We start from the raw sequence: 12320 nt of genomic DNA on the forward strand, positions 1-12320 counted from the left end.
AAAGATTTTTTAATTTAAACATGATTTTTTCAAAAAATACGCATTTTAAACAGGCTAAACTTTTCAAACTTATAATTAACACTAAAAAAAAATGAATTGTAGAAGATATACGTTTAATTTCAATTCTGATTGAAATAGTGTTACTTATACTGCTCGTTTTTTTTTTTTTAAACGCTAGAGTAATTCAAATTCTTTCCTTCGTATTTCGGTTTGTTTTAATCGAAATTGCTTTTAACATAGCTCATTTTAAAGGTTTTTTCTAGCTCTTTAAAAAGTGTTGTATGAGTTTTTATCAAAAAAGATGTCCATTTTCCGATATTTGATGTTAAATGCATCGAGCATAGTATCCAAAAAATAAAAAGTCATCTTCAAACAATTATAAATCGCTTAGTATTGTACTTATAAAACTCATTAAAAAAAAATCTCTTTGTTTTTTTATAAGCTTAATTTTTTTCATTATAGATTTTTCAATAAAACGCTTTGTTTTTGAGTTATTCGTACAAAATCATTGGAAAACATGTTTTTTTTGCGAAAAGTTTACGTTTTCAAGTTCGTATAACTCGAAAAGTATTGATTTAGCGAAAAAAATTTGTATGACATTTTTTGTTTAAAATTTGATTCTCTATCAATTTCCGGGGTTATTTTGTGTGTAAAAAGTTCAACCCCCTAGATGGGGTGCCAACCACCCCAGGGATAGAAGCACACATCGGCACCATATAACTTTACTACCTACTGTAAAAATTTCGGATAAGTTATAAAAAATTTAAAGGGAAAATGCCACAGTAACTGGAATAAAACTTATGTTTTTATAAATAAACACAACAATGATCCATTTATGTCAAATTTTTTTATTAGTTGTCCAATTGTTTAAAAATATTTAATATTGCTAAGTCAAAACGCAAGTACATTATTTTCTCAGTAATTTGAAATACAACACCCTTTATTTTATGTCACTACCGAAAACCATTTCCCTACTTAAATTTTTATGTAATTTTCCCTATGTCTAAAAATATAAAAGATATTTTCATTTTTCAAAGCATATTATTAATTAGTGTCTAAATTTTTGCAAATTTTAAGTAAGCCACGACTGAATTGTTTAAAACTGACAGTTTACCATAGTTGTTCGTGTATAAACTAACTTAATAGTTAAAAAGAACTTCACTGTTGATAAAATGATAGATGTGATCTGGATATTAGGGAAATAAATAAAAATGCATTATTATCAGTAATTATTTATCATAAACGGTTTTGTGAAGGGCGTCAGCTTCCAACAGTACTCTTTGAAATATTGAAGGATCGGTTTAACCACGCTGGTTCAGTTATATATTATGCAAAACACTAACGAACAAGACGTACTGATCTAGAGGAAAACGAAATAAATTGGTTGTTGGCAGTTACTGGAAATTCAAATACAAGTATACGGAGTATTTGAAAAAAAAAAAGAATTACCTATTTACTCCGTGCCACGAATTCTTGCAAAAAACAGAATGAACCCTTATCGTATTCAATTACACCAAGAAAAAAAATCGGGAAAATTTAGTAAAGATACCCGTATTTTGTGAATGGATCTTGGATAAAATCAATCAACAGAGAGATTTCTTCGATAATGTTCTATTTGGAAATGAATCTGCGTTTCATAAAAACGGTTCCATTAGTAGGCATAACTTTCATTATTATGCCACCACCAATCCATACCATATAGTTACACATAGTCAAACTAGATGGTCGCTGAACGTGTAGGGAGGTATTGTTGGTAACCACGTCCTGAGACTATATTTTTTTGAAGTAAATCTAAATGGTGGGATAAATATCAAATTTTTAATCAATCAATTCCCATATTATTGGAAGACCTTTCACTTTGTATACCTAAACAAAGGAGGTTTTTGTATAACGATGCTCCTGTTTATCATAATGCATTGATTTGGGGTGAACGTGGCGACCAGTTTTCTGATAAAAAGGGAAAAGAAAGAAGACAATTTTCCCCATTTCAGGGAACTCTACAGGGTGAGTCATGAGGAACTTTACATACTTCTACCATATGTAGAGTCCCTCAGGGATCATATCATGTGGCCAATAAAAATGTCAACTCCTCTTCTTTATTAATTAACAGGGTGATTTGTGTAATTGACCATTTATTTCATTTTACTGTAGTGTTTATACGGCTCATTTGATTTTTTTAATTTTTGCATGATACAGTACACTACTATCAAGCATTCGACTGGTATTAGCTAAACTAAAAAATTCCAGGACTAGCTTTGGAAAAATTAATTTAGGGATTCGTATTAAATATTACACCCTGTATATATTTTTTTTAAAATGCAATAAGTGATTTTCAAACTACATAAATACCCAATGAAAACGACATATGCGACAATGTTGTCGCACTTTTATTAAATTTTTAGTGAACGATCAAATCTTACCAAAAATAGAACAACCATAATGAAGTATCAAATTATAAGGTAATTAATTTAAACAAATGTTATAAATTTCAAACATTTTAATTGAAATGATAAACTGAGTCACTGGTCAACAAAAAACAGTAACTACTAACAATAACGAAGAACAATTTAAAAAAAAACTAAAATATGTACATAGTTATGGTAAACCCATAAATTAGAACTGGAAAAGATACAATAATGTTAACAAAATAAAAATAATTCAAAATAGATTTTCGAAATGAAACCCTGCAGCCTGTACACATTTTTGTTACCGAATTGTTAATTGACGTATTGAATTACGGATACTCTGGGGATCGTTTCTAATAGTATTACAACAATGTATAATTCTATCAATTAATTGTTGTCGGTTATTAATATTCACTGCGTAAACTAGTTGCTTCAATCGTCCCCAAATATGGTAATCAACGGGATTGAAATCAGGGGATCTTGAAGGCCACGAAATAGGACCTGCACGTCCTATCCACCTGCTGCCATAAACATTATTGAGATGTTTATGTGAAGTGTGGGAGTGCCCCATCATGCTGAAAATACATCCCTCGGATAGCAACGTTCGCGTTGGCAAGCAAATTCGGCAAAATATTTTGTAGAAAGTTCAAATAGACCTGCCCTGTTAAAGGACCATCAAAAAAGTGAGGACCTACTAATTGGTTCTTTATGACACCAATCCACACGTTAACCGAAAACCTTAACTGAGAACGACGTTCTCGAATAGCATGGGGATTTTCTTCTTCCTACACATGTGAATTTCGTGAATTATTTATCCCGTCTCTGGTAAATTGGGCTTTATCTGTAAATAGTGTCCTGTATAGCGTTGGTCGATTATTGTTAATCTATCTACAAAATTCCAACCCATCGATTTCATCTCCAGCATGTAGTCGCTGAATCATTTGAATGTGATATGGGTATAGATTATTTTTTTGTAAGACTCTACTTACTTTTGATTGAGTAACATTAAGTTCTCGACTTACTTGTCTAGTGCTTATTGTAGGGTTCATAGTAACGGCGTCCATAATGTCATCTTCCTGCGCTTCATCTACATGTCGCTCTGTTGTTCCACTAGGAAAAGTGCCATTTTCTCGCAAACAATTAAAAACTGACCCAAATGTTGGATGACTGGGAGTTCGACGATTAGGAAATCTCCTGCGATATTCTCTACTAGCAGCCCTATCATTCCCATTACAGAATCCATAAACAAATATTATGTCTGCATATTCTGTGGTCGAAAACTGATGTGGCATTTTGAACGAAAGTAACAAAAGCTCTACCAAAACTAACACAATGTACTTAACGTAGATATGACAGAAGAAATATGTTTTCTTGTACACATAAATAACAATTGACAATGACAATAATGACAATGGGTATAAAATATTAAGAAACGTCAAACGATCAACGCCAACCTTCATTTTAAACTTTTTTAGATTTATTTTTATTTAGTACAGTTGATGCAATGTATTATTATTTGACATAAAATTTTAATCATTTACAATCAACAAAAACTAACACATACAAGAGGTTTGACTTTTTAATCAATTTAATTTATTATTTATCGAAAATAATGCCCCAATACGATCTATGAGTAAAAATTTAAAATTGAAAAACAATTGATTCTATCATAGAGATAATACAAAGTGACAGTAAAGATGTTAATTTTCTACGTATTAGATTATGTTGTAGGAACTCATTTTAATTAAAATGTTTGAAATTTATAACATTTGTTTAAATTATTACCTTATAATTTGATACTTCATTATGGTTGTTCTATTTTTGGTAAGATTTGATCGTTCACTAAAAATTTAATAAAAGTGCGACAACATTGTCGCATATGTCGTTTTCATTGGTTATTTATGTAGTTTGAAAATCACTTATTGCATTTTAAAAAAAATTTATACAGGGTGTAATATTTAATACGAATCCCTAAATTAATTTTTCCAAAGCTAGTCCTGGAATTTTTTAGTTTAGCTAATACCAGTCGAATGCTTGATAGTAGTGTACTGTATCATGCAAAAATTAAAAAAATCAAATGAGCCGTATAAACACTACAGTAAAATGAAATAAATGGTCAATTACACAAATCACCCTGTTAATTAATAAAGAAGAGGAGTTGACATTTTTTAGTGGCCACATGATATGCTCCCTGAGGGACTCTACATATGGTAGAAGTATGTAAAGTTCCTCATGACTCACCCTGTATGTATTGCAAGATATTATTGTGAATGATTTATTAGACAACATTTTGCAGAACTATATTTACAATTTGTAAAAAACATTTTCTATTAAACAAATTGTTTTGTTTCTGAGGTAATTTACAATGTATAAGTTTTACACTTACTTTCACCTTTGTCAAGATAAATTTTCTTCTTTTGGTGCCTGTGCTCTGTGGATGTTGGCAATTACGTTGCCAACATCCACAAACTTTTTTGACAGCTGCTCTAAATAGATGTATGGTAGTCATTTCTGCCCACTGTCTGATGTTTTTCAACCACGATGTCCTTCTGCGCCCTTGAGATCTTTTGCCTTCTATCTTGCCTTGTAAAATTAGTTGGATTAGTTGATACTTCTCATTGCGCATCACATGCCCTAAGTATGTCATTTTTCTGATTTTCACGATACGCATAATTTCCAGATCTTTATTCATACGTTGGATCACGGTGTTGTTTGTAACATGATGGATATAGGAAATTCCGAGCATGAGGCGGTAGCACTACATTTCGAAGGCTTCTAATCGTTTGGATGTTGACTCCGTCAAGGTCCAGGCTTCGACTCTATATAAAAGGGTGGAAAATACATAGCATCTCAAGACTCGTGTTTTTATATTCATGTTCGGGTGCATATTACAGAAAATTTTCCTGAGGCGATTGAAGACAGCTCTCGCCTTTTCTATACGACAACTTATTTCCTCTGAGTGGTCCCATTTCTTATTAAGGCTGCATCCAAGATATGTAATTTTGTCAATTATTTTTAAGGGTTCATTAATAGCTGTGAATTGGTGCTGTATTACGTCATTTTTACTTACTACAAGAATTTTGGTCTTTTTACAGTTTAATTTCATGCCGTATCTGTCACAGACTTCCACTACACTTTATATTAGCAATCCTTATTATCCTCCTCATTATCAGCAATCAAAACCGTATTGTCCGCATATCTTAAATTGTTTATGATTTCACCATTGATTTTTATACCTTCTTCTAAACCATCAATAACGTCCCTGAATAGCATTTCCGAGTAAGTATTGAACAACGTCGGTGATAAAATGCAGCCCTGACATACTACCCGTTTTATCGTGAATTCTTGTGAAGTTTTGTTGTCTATTCGTACAGTTGCCCTTTGCTGTTAGTATAAATTTTTAATTAGGCGTAAATCTTTGTCATCAATACTAGATTCTTTCAGTATCTGAAATACGTTTTGACGTTGTACCTTGTCAAATGCTTTTTCAAAGTCTATATAGCATGCGCAGACTTCGCAATTTACGTCTTGAGCTCTTTGTATCAATACCTGTATCGGAAATAGGGCCTCTCGCGTTCCCAGTCCGCTTCCAAACCCAAATTGAACACTGGTAATGTTTTCTTCAAGTTTTCTATATATGCGAGAGTGAATAACAGAAAGAAGGATTTTAAGTGCATGTCTCATGAAGCTTAAAATTCTGTAATCAGAGCATCTGGTGGCATTTGCCTTTTTGGGGAGAGGGATGAAGGTGAAAACTAGCCAATCTGTATAAAATTCTGCAGTTTCATAGATATTATTCAGTAGACTCGTTAGGAGTTTGAGTTGGTTGTTTTCAAATAGTTTCAATATTTCAGCTTGTATGTTATTAGGTCCAGGTACTTTGTTGGTTATTAGTCGTTTTATTGCATATGTTACTTCACTGAGCGTTATTTCTGGTTCTGAACATCCAGAAACACTGACTTCTGTCTCTTGCTCTTCCTCGAATAATTCTTTCATGTATTGCCTTCATCTCTCAAGTTTTCTCTCATTTTCGTAGAGCAGATTGTTGTGCTCGTCTAGTATTAAGTTATGATTTCGTGATCCGTTTCCTCGCGTTAAGTTTTTGATCGTTTTATGTAGGTTAATAGTGTCATTTCTATGCATTGATCTTGTAGCCATGATTCTTTTGCTTCTTTAATCTTTTTCTTAATAATTTTGTTTATTTCTTTGTACCTTTTCTCATTCTTATTTGTGTTTTCTTCGTTCATCCATTAGCTCTAATATTTCTTGTCTCATCCATGGCTGTTTCTTTATATTGTTTTCTGGTTTAAGTTTATTATCTACCACTGAATTACAGATATTTTTGATTTTATTCCACATATCATCCACACTTATATTTTCTTGGTTAATATCTGAGATTACCATGCTGTTTATTTAGACAGATTTTTAATATTTACTACTACTAATACCTTAATAAGATAAATTTTACAGGATATTATGATGCTTATATTTCAGTAATTTGCATTTTTATAATTGTAAATACTTATTTAATCTACAGGACAATATAAGACTACACTTTTTGTGCTTTTTGTGCATTTATTTATAATAAATTTTCTTGAAGGGAATTGTCTCTTTTATTTTTTCTTTTTAAGACCTTAATTAAATGGTTTTCTTTTTGATCTAGATTATGATCTATAGAAAACAAGACTCCATTTTCTATGGTGATGTTATAAAATACTCTTGTTGCTACTATTACATTCATAGTCACTTTCAAATTTAATCTCATTCGGTTTCCTGTACCCCTTGTTGATTGGAACGTTTGAACCCTCGTGGTGCACCACACATGGGATCACACATGGAATAAGAACTGCAGCATCATGACATAGCAGGGTAGCATGCAAAACCCTGTCTGCGTGAAATCACAGTACACCTGCCATCATTATAGCAACTGTAACCAACAATCGCAATAACTGCAATCCATCCAATCAACATCCAAAGCCTACTATACAGTTACCTGCATAATATCAATAGTGAGTATTACTTTAAAAATTATATACGGCTCTAGACAGGATTTTTTTTTATTTAAATTTATTTATTTATTTATTTTATTCTTTTTGTGCAATAAATATAATTAGTTAGTATCTCAATTTATTTGTACCAGTCAAATTCAGTTTTATGATTTGCATTAAGATAAGACGTTCTTACACCTAAGGGACTGAGCTAGACGAAGATTTAATAATTGGCTTCCAAACAAAGTTGTGAGTTTTATTGTTACATATTGGCTACCAACTTTCAGAGGGTAGTTAGATTGTTACAATTAAGTAACTTTAAAACGTAGATTTGTTGATTTAAAATAAAGATATTGATAATTTGAGTATTGCTAAAAAACTTTAAATAACAGGCGGAGCTTGTAATGTAAAATTATATAATGAGGGCTATGATGTAGCATTTATGTGAAATAATTACATGCTGTAAACTCCAATTTTAACACATTTATGTAAAAATTTTCAAATCGGTATGATGTAAGAACTACGTATAACGGGTTGCCTACCTTGATATGTAATTTATCTATATGTAAATGTAATTTTTAAGCTGTCTAAAATTAGGTGCCGTTTTCGCTCTTAGTTAGGTTATGTTATTGTATGTAATTTGTGGAAACAATTTACTATTTTTTTATAATTATAATAAAATAAACTAATGGCTTCAATTAAAAAGAAAACAACCAGGAAACAATTGGAAGTGATGTTAGAATTCATAAAAATAAATAGTGCTTACTGGCAAAATAGTCAAGGAAGGCCAAGAAAGTAGCCCAATTGTGAGAGGAATTTACTATCATGGTAAATACAGTAGATGGTGGCCCTAAAAAAAAAACAGGAGAACAATGAAGACATGTAAGAAAATTAATTTCTGTTACTATCAAATTTAATAAATGCTAAATTTTTAGGTGTTCAATGAGTGGAAGATTTTGCAACTCATTTCAAAGATTCATCTTGGGGAGCCCCAGATTATAAATACATTGGATTTTAAAGGTAAAGATTAATGATTGATGTATTATGTTTATTATAGTGTATAATATTTTTCAGAAGGAAAAGGAAGTCAACCTGTGAAAATCAAAAAGGCAATAGTTTTATTTAAAATTCTATAAACATATCTTTTATAAAATTAGATCTCAATTATGGAATAAACTGAATATAAACATTTTTTTAACAATTTTATAACTCAAAATTTTTTAGCCACTTTGTAATATGTTTCAGATTTTGTAAGTAATTGTAACATAAATACCTACATATCATTATGAAATATACTAATTATAAACACTTTTATTTAACAATTTGTTTTTATTTTTTTTTTATTTTACAACACCGAAGTTTGCAGCAATAATACTTCTTCATATTCTCTAAGGGTTATGAGCACATTTGGACCATTTTGTAATATATTTTAGTTTGTTTTACCATTATCATTAGTCAACATCAATGCAACACAGGAATATATGTTTCTAGCTTTAACAGGGCTGTAATGTAAAACCCTGTGCTTGTGCAAATAATTTTTTAGGACAATCCTCCATTCACCCTTGTGTCTACCAACTCTTCTCTACATTCTAACCCCAATAGATTTTAAATCATCCTCTAAATTGTCTTGATACCTAAGTCTTGGTCTTCTTCTGGTTTATTGTCCCATCAGCCCTCTTCTGTTAAAAACCTTTCCGACTGTTGCACCTACCTCTTGCCTGATGAAATGCTCTATCCAAGTAAGGTATGCTACCCTAATGAATTTTATGTCAGGTTCCACAAAGGTTCTATACAACCCAAAGTTGTAATGCCTGTGCTACAAACCTTGTTCTTTGTAGTAGTATATTTTAGGTGTATTTGTAGGTTTACTTTGTGGTATATTTTAGGTTTGTGTTAATTTTTGAAATTGTATTCTTTACTTGTATGTTTTGATTTTCCAAGGGTTTTAACAAATTTTTGGACTACTTTGTAATATATTTTAAATTTGTTTGTTCTGAACTTTTTGCAATTAATTGTAACATACAGGTTTTATGTTTTTAAACATTTTTATTTAACAATTTTATAACACAAAGTTTGTATAAATATAAATCATATAATTATAAAACAAACTGAGGATAAACATTTTTATTTAAATATTTTATAACATAACATTTGCAGCGATAACACTTATTTATATTCTCTAAGGGTTTTCAAAACCTTTGAGCCAGGTTGTAATATATTTTTATTTTATTAGTGTTGTCATTTTTGTAATTAATTGTAACATACTTGATTTATGTTTTTGTTTTTCACAATATATAAACATTTTTAATTTAATATGTTATAATACAGTTTGTAGCAATACAGAGATGAGTGCCTTAAGAATCGGCAAAATAACGCAAAAGATAGAAAACATAATACGTTGTGAAATAAAAAGAGATGAAAGTAGTAGAGGTGAGAAATTATCGATATAAATCTATAATTTACTTTACATTACATTAGAATTATCGAAAATTTCCCACCTTTAGACTTAAGTAGGAGTATTTTTTTATCCAAAATTAAAGTATTGATCAATAATAAACTATGATTTGAGACGTCGCATACACTCTTCTCAATACAGAATTATCATCGCTTGTTATTCTGTATTCGTCAACACAGAATTAATTATCAAATTACTACTAATTAAACTGTTTATTTACATTTGCTTTATTGCCTTCAATTAGTTTTTACTTTATGCGAAATTTAAAAAATGTTAATGTTCGACGTCAAACTTGTAATATTATGACTGAAGTCAACTAGCTCATAAGCTAACATCTAAAGGTGGGAAACTATCGATAGTCCTAATATAATGTAATGTAAATGTAATGTAAGGTTTCTATCGATAGTTTCCTACCTCTACTACTTTCATCTCTTTTTATTTCACAACGTATTATGTTTTCTATCTTTTGCGTTATTTTGCCGGTTCTTAAGGCACTCATCACTGTATAATATCTTTGTATTATCTAAACATTTTAAAAAATTTTGAGCCACTTAGTAATATGTTTTAGATTGTTTGTTTTGAGCTTTATGTAATTAATTGAAATATTAACATTTATATCACTAAACTATACGAGATTATAAAACTCTATCATATATATTATAAAATAATGAAATATCACTAAATTGTAAAATTATATTACTAAACTATATTTGATTATAAAACTATATCACTATTTATCATTGTGAAATAAATAAATTATGAAAATATTAATAAGTTTTTGTTTCACTACACAAAGTTTGCAGCAATAAAACTTCTTATTCTCTGTGCTTCCAACACCCAACCATTGTTTTGATTTGCCTCCTTTAGAATCATTTCTATGAGAACTACAGGATGTACTTCATCTTTTTCACCATTTTGGCACCAAGTGTTCCACTCTCCCTGCAGCTATTTCTGTTAATACTTTACTAAATGTACTTTGTTGTATTGAAAATAACAGGTTGTTACCAGTACATTTTTGGTAACTTCCATTTCGTACAAAATTAAGTAGGGGGAGAACCTTTAATTTTATTGCAATTTAGTTAGAGCTGGTTATCTATTTCAAATGGGTTACTGGTATCCCGTAACTGACGTTGCTCTACATTTACATAATTTCTTTCTGCCACATCATTCAATTCATTGAGTAATAACAAATTTACAAAATCCATTTTTTCAAAAACAAACAAGAAGCCAAAAGTTAGGTTAATTTGAATTATCTGACAGATCTTCAGGATATGACAGAACCGAAAATAACGTTTTATGTAATTTTCTGCTGTGGCTTGGTCATTTTACGCATAGCAACGCAGGGCATGATACATCATACCGTTTTTACACAATATGTTTTGAGAACTGTAATCTGATGTACGTTTTCTGAATTTTACACTAGTATGTAATTATTTACGTAAATGATACATCATAGCCCCCATTTTTTGCTTAATATAAATTGTTTTACGTTTACTCCTTTTTAGTGAGTATAGGCAATGTATCATTAAGTTCTTTTTTGTGTCATATAAGTATCAAACAAAACTTTTGGTAACGTTTAACAATTTGGTTAGAAAAACTGTATAAGTATTAAAAATGATATATCATGGGATGCATTAAAATAATGTGTTACACAAAACGTTCGAACATGCCGTAGTATCGTATTCAATTGACACGGGCTATCCAATTTGTGTATATCAATGACGTATAAAGAAGCAGTAATTTTTGTTTTCGACCAAACCAAAAACAGACGAATAAAAAGATTTATATATTGCTATAGAGTACAAAACCGATGGTGGAACTCCAGCAGTCTTCTCTACCCATTCGTGAAATCGCGTAAACTCAACTGTAGCGTGAATAATATCTTACTTGTCACACCTGTTCATTTTTCCTCGTTTCAATTTACATAAACACGTCGAAGTTAGCGCTGGAATGAATTTCGGTTGACTTTTATACTAATGTTTCTATTTAACAAATTGCCACAGTTCATAAATTTTCCAACATGGCATTTATATATTACGGCTTTTCATTTTTCTTTTTGACACACTAAAAATTAACTGGTATCAAATGGGTCTTGTGCAGTTAACCTCTATGAAACAATTAAGGTAAACATGTAATTTAAAATGTTTGGTTTGAATAATTAGGTCATTTTTACTAACTACGAAGCTTACATGCTAATATACTATTATTGAAGTTAAAAAGTGTGCTACAGGCAATATAAACAGTTCTAATTGTTGAGTCTAATGTTGAGAAATCACAAAACATACAAAAAATTGTTCTGAAGCTTTTCTTTTAGCATTTTAAAGTAATTACTATTTTAAACTAAAATATTTTTAAACTTATAGAAAACTAAAACAAAACTTTTGGAAATACTCAGCTTTTTGTTAATTCTATGAGATTATCTCTTATGATGCGAATGCAAATTTAGTCTATAAAGAAAATTAGCAAATCTAC

At 30.3% G+C, this 12320-nt stretch overlaps 1 long non-coding RNA gene across 1 annotated transcript; it reads left to right on the top strand.

The window, feature by feature from the left end:
- Nucleotides 1–7899: 7899 nt before the first annotated feature.
- On the top strand, nt 7900–8505 carry LOC140440598 (uncharacterized). The gene is made up of 3 exons (XR_011950878.1): nt 7900–8275; nt 8329–8413; nt 8468–8505. It is a non-coding gene; the product is annotated as an uncharacterized lncRNA (long non-coding RNA).
- The last annotated feature ends 3815 nt before the right edge of the window (nt 8506–12320 follow it).

The sequence above is a fragment of the Diabrotica undecimpunctata genome, chromosome 5, assembly GCF_040954645.1.
Source record: "Diabrotica undecimpunctata isolate CICGRU chromosome 5, icDiaUnde3, whole genome shotgun sequence".
Taxonomy (NCBI): Eukaryota; Metazoa; Arthropoda; class Insecta; order Coleoptera; family Chrysomelidae; genus Diabrotica; species Diabrotica undecimpunctata.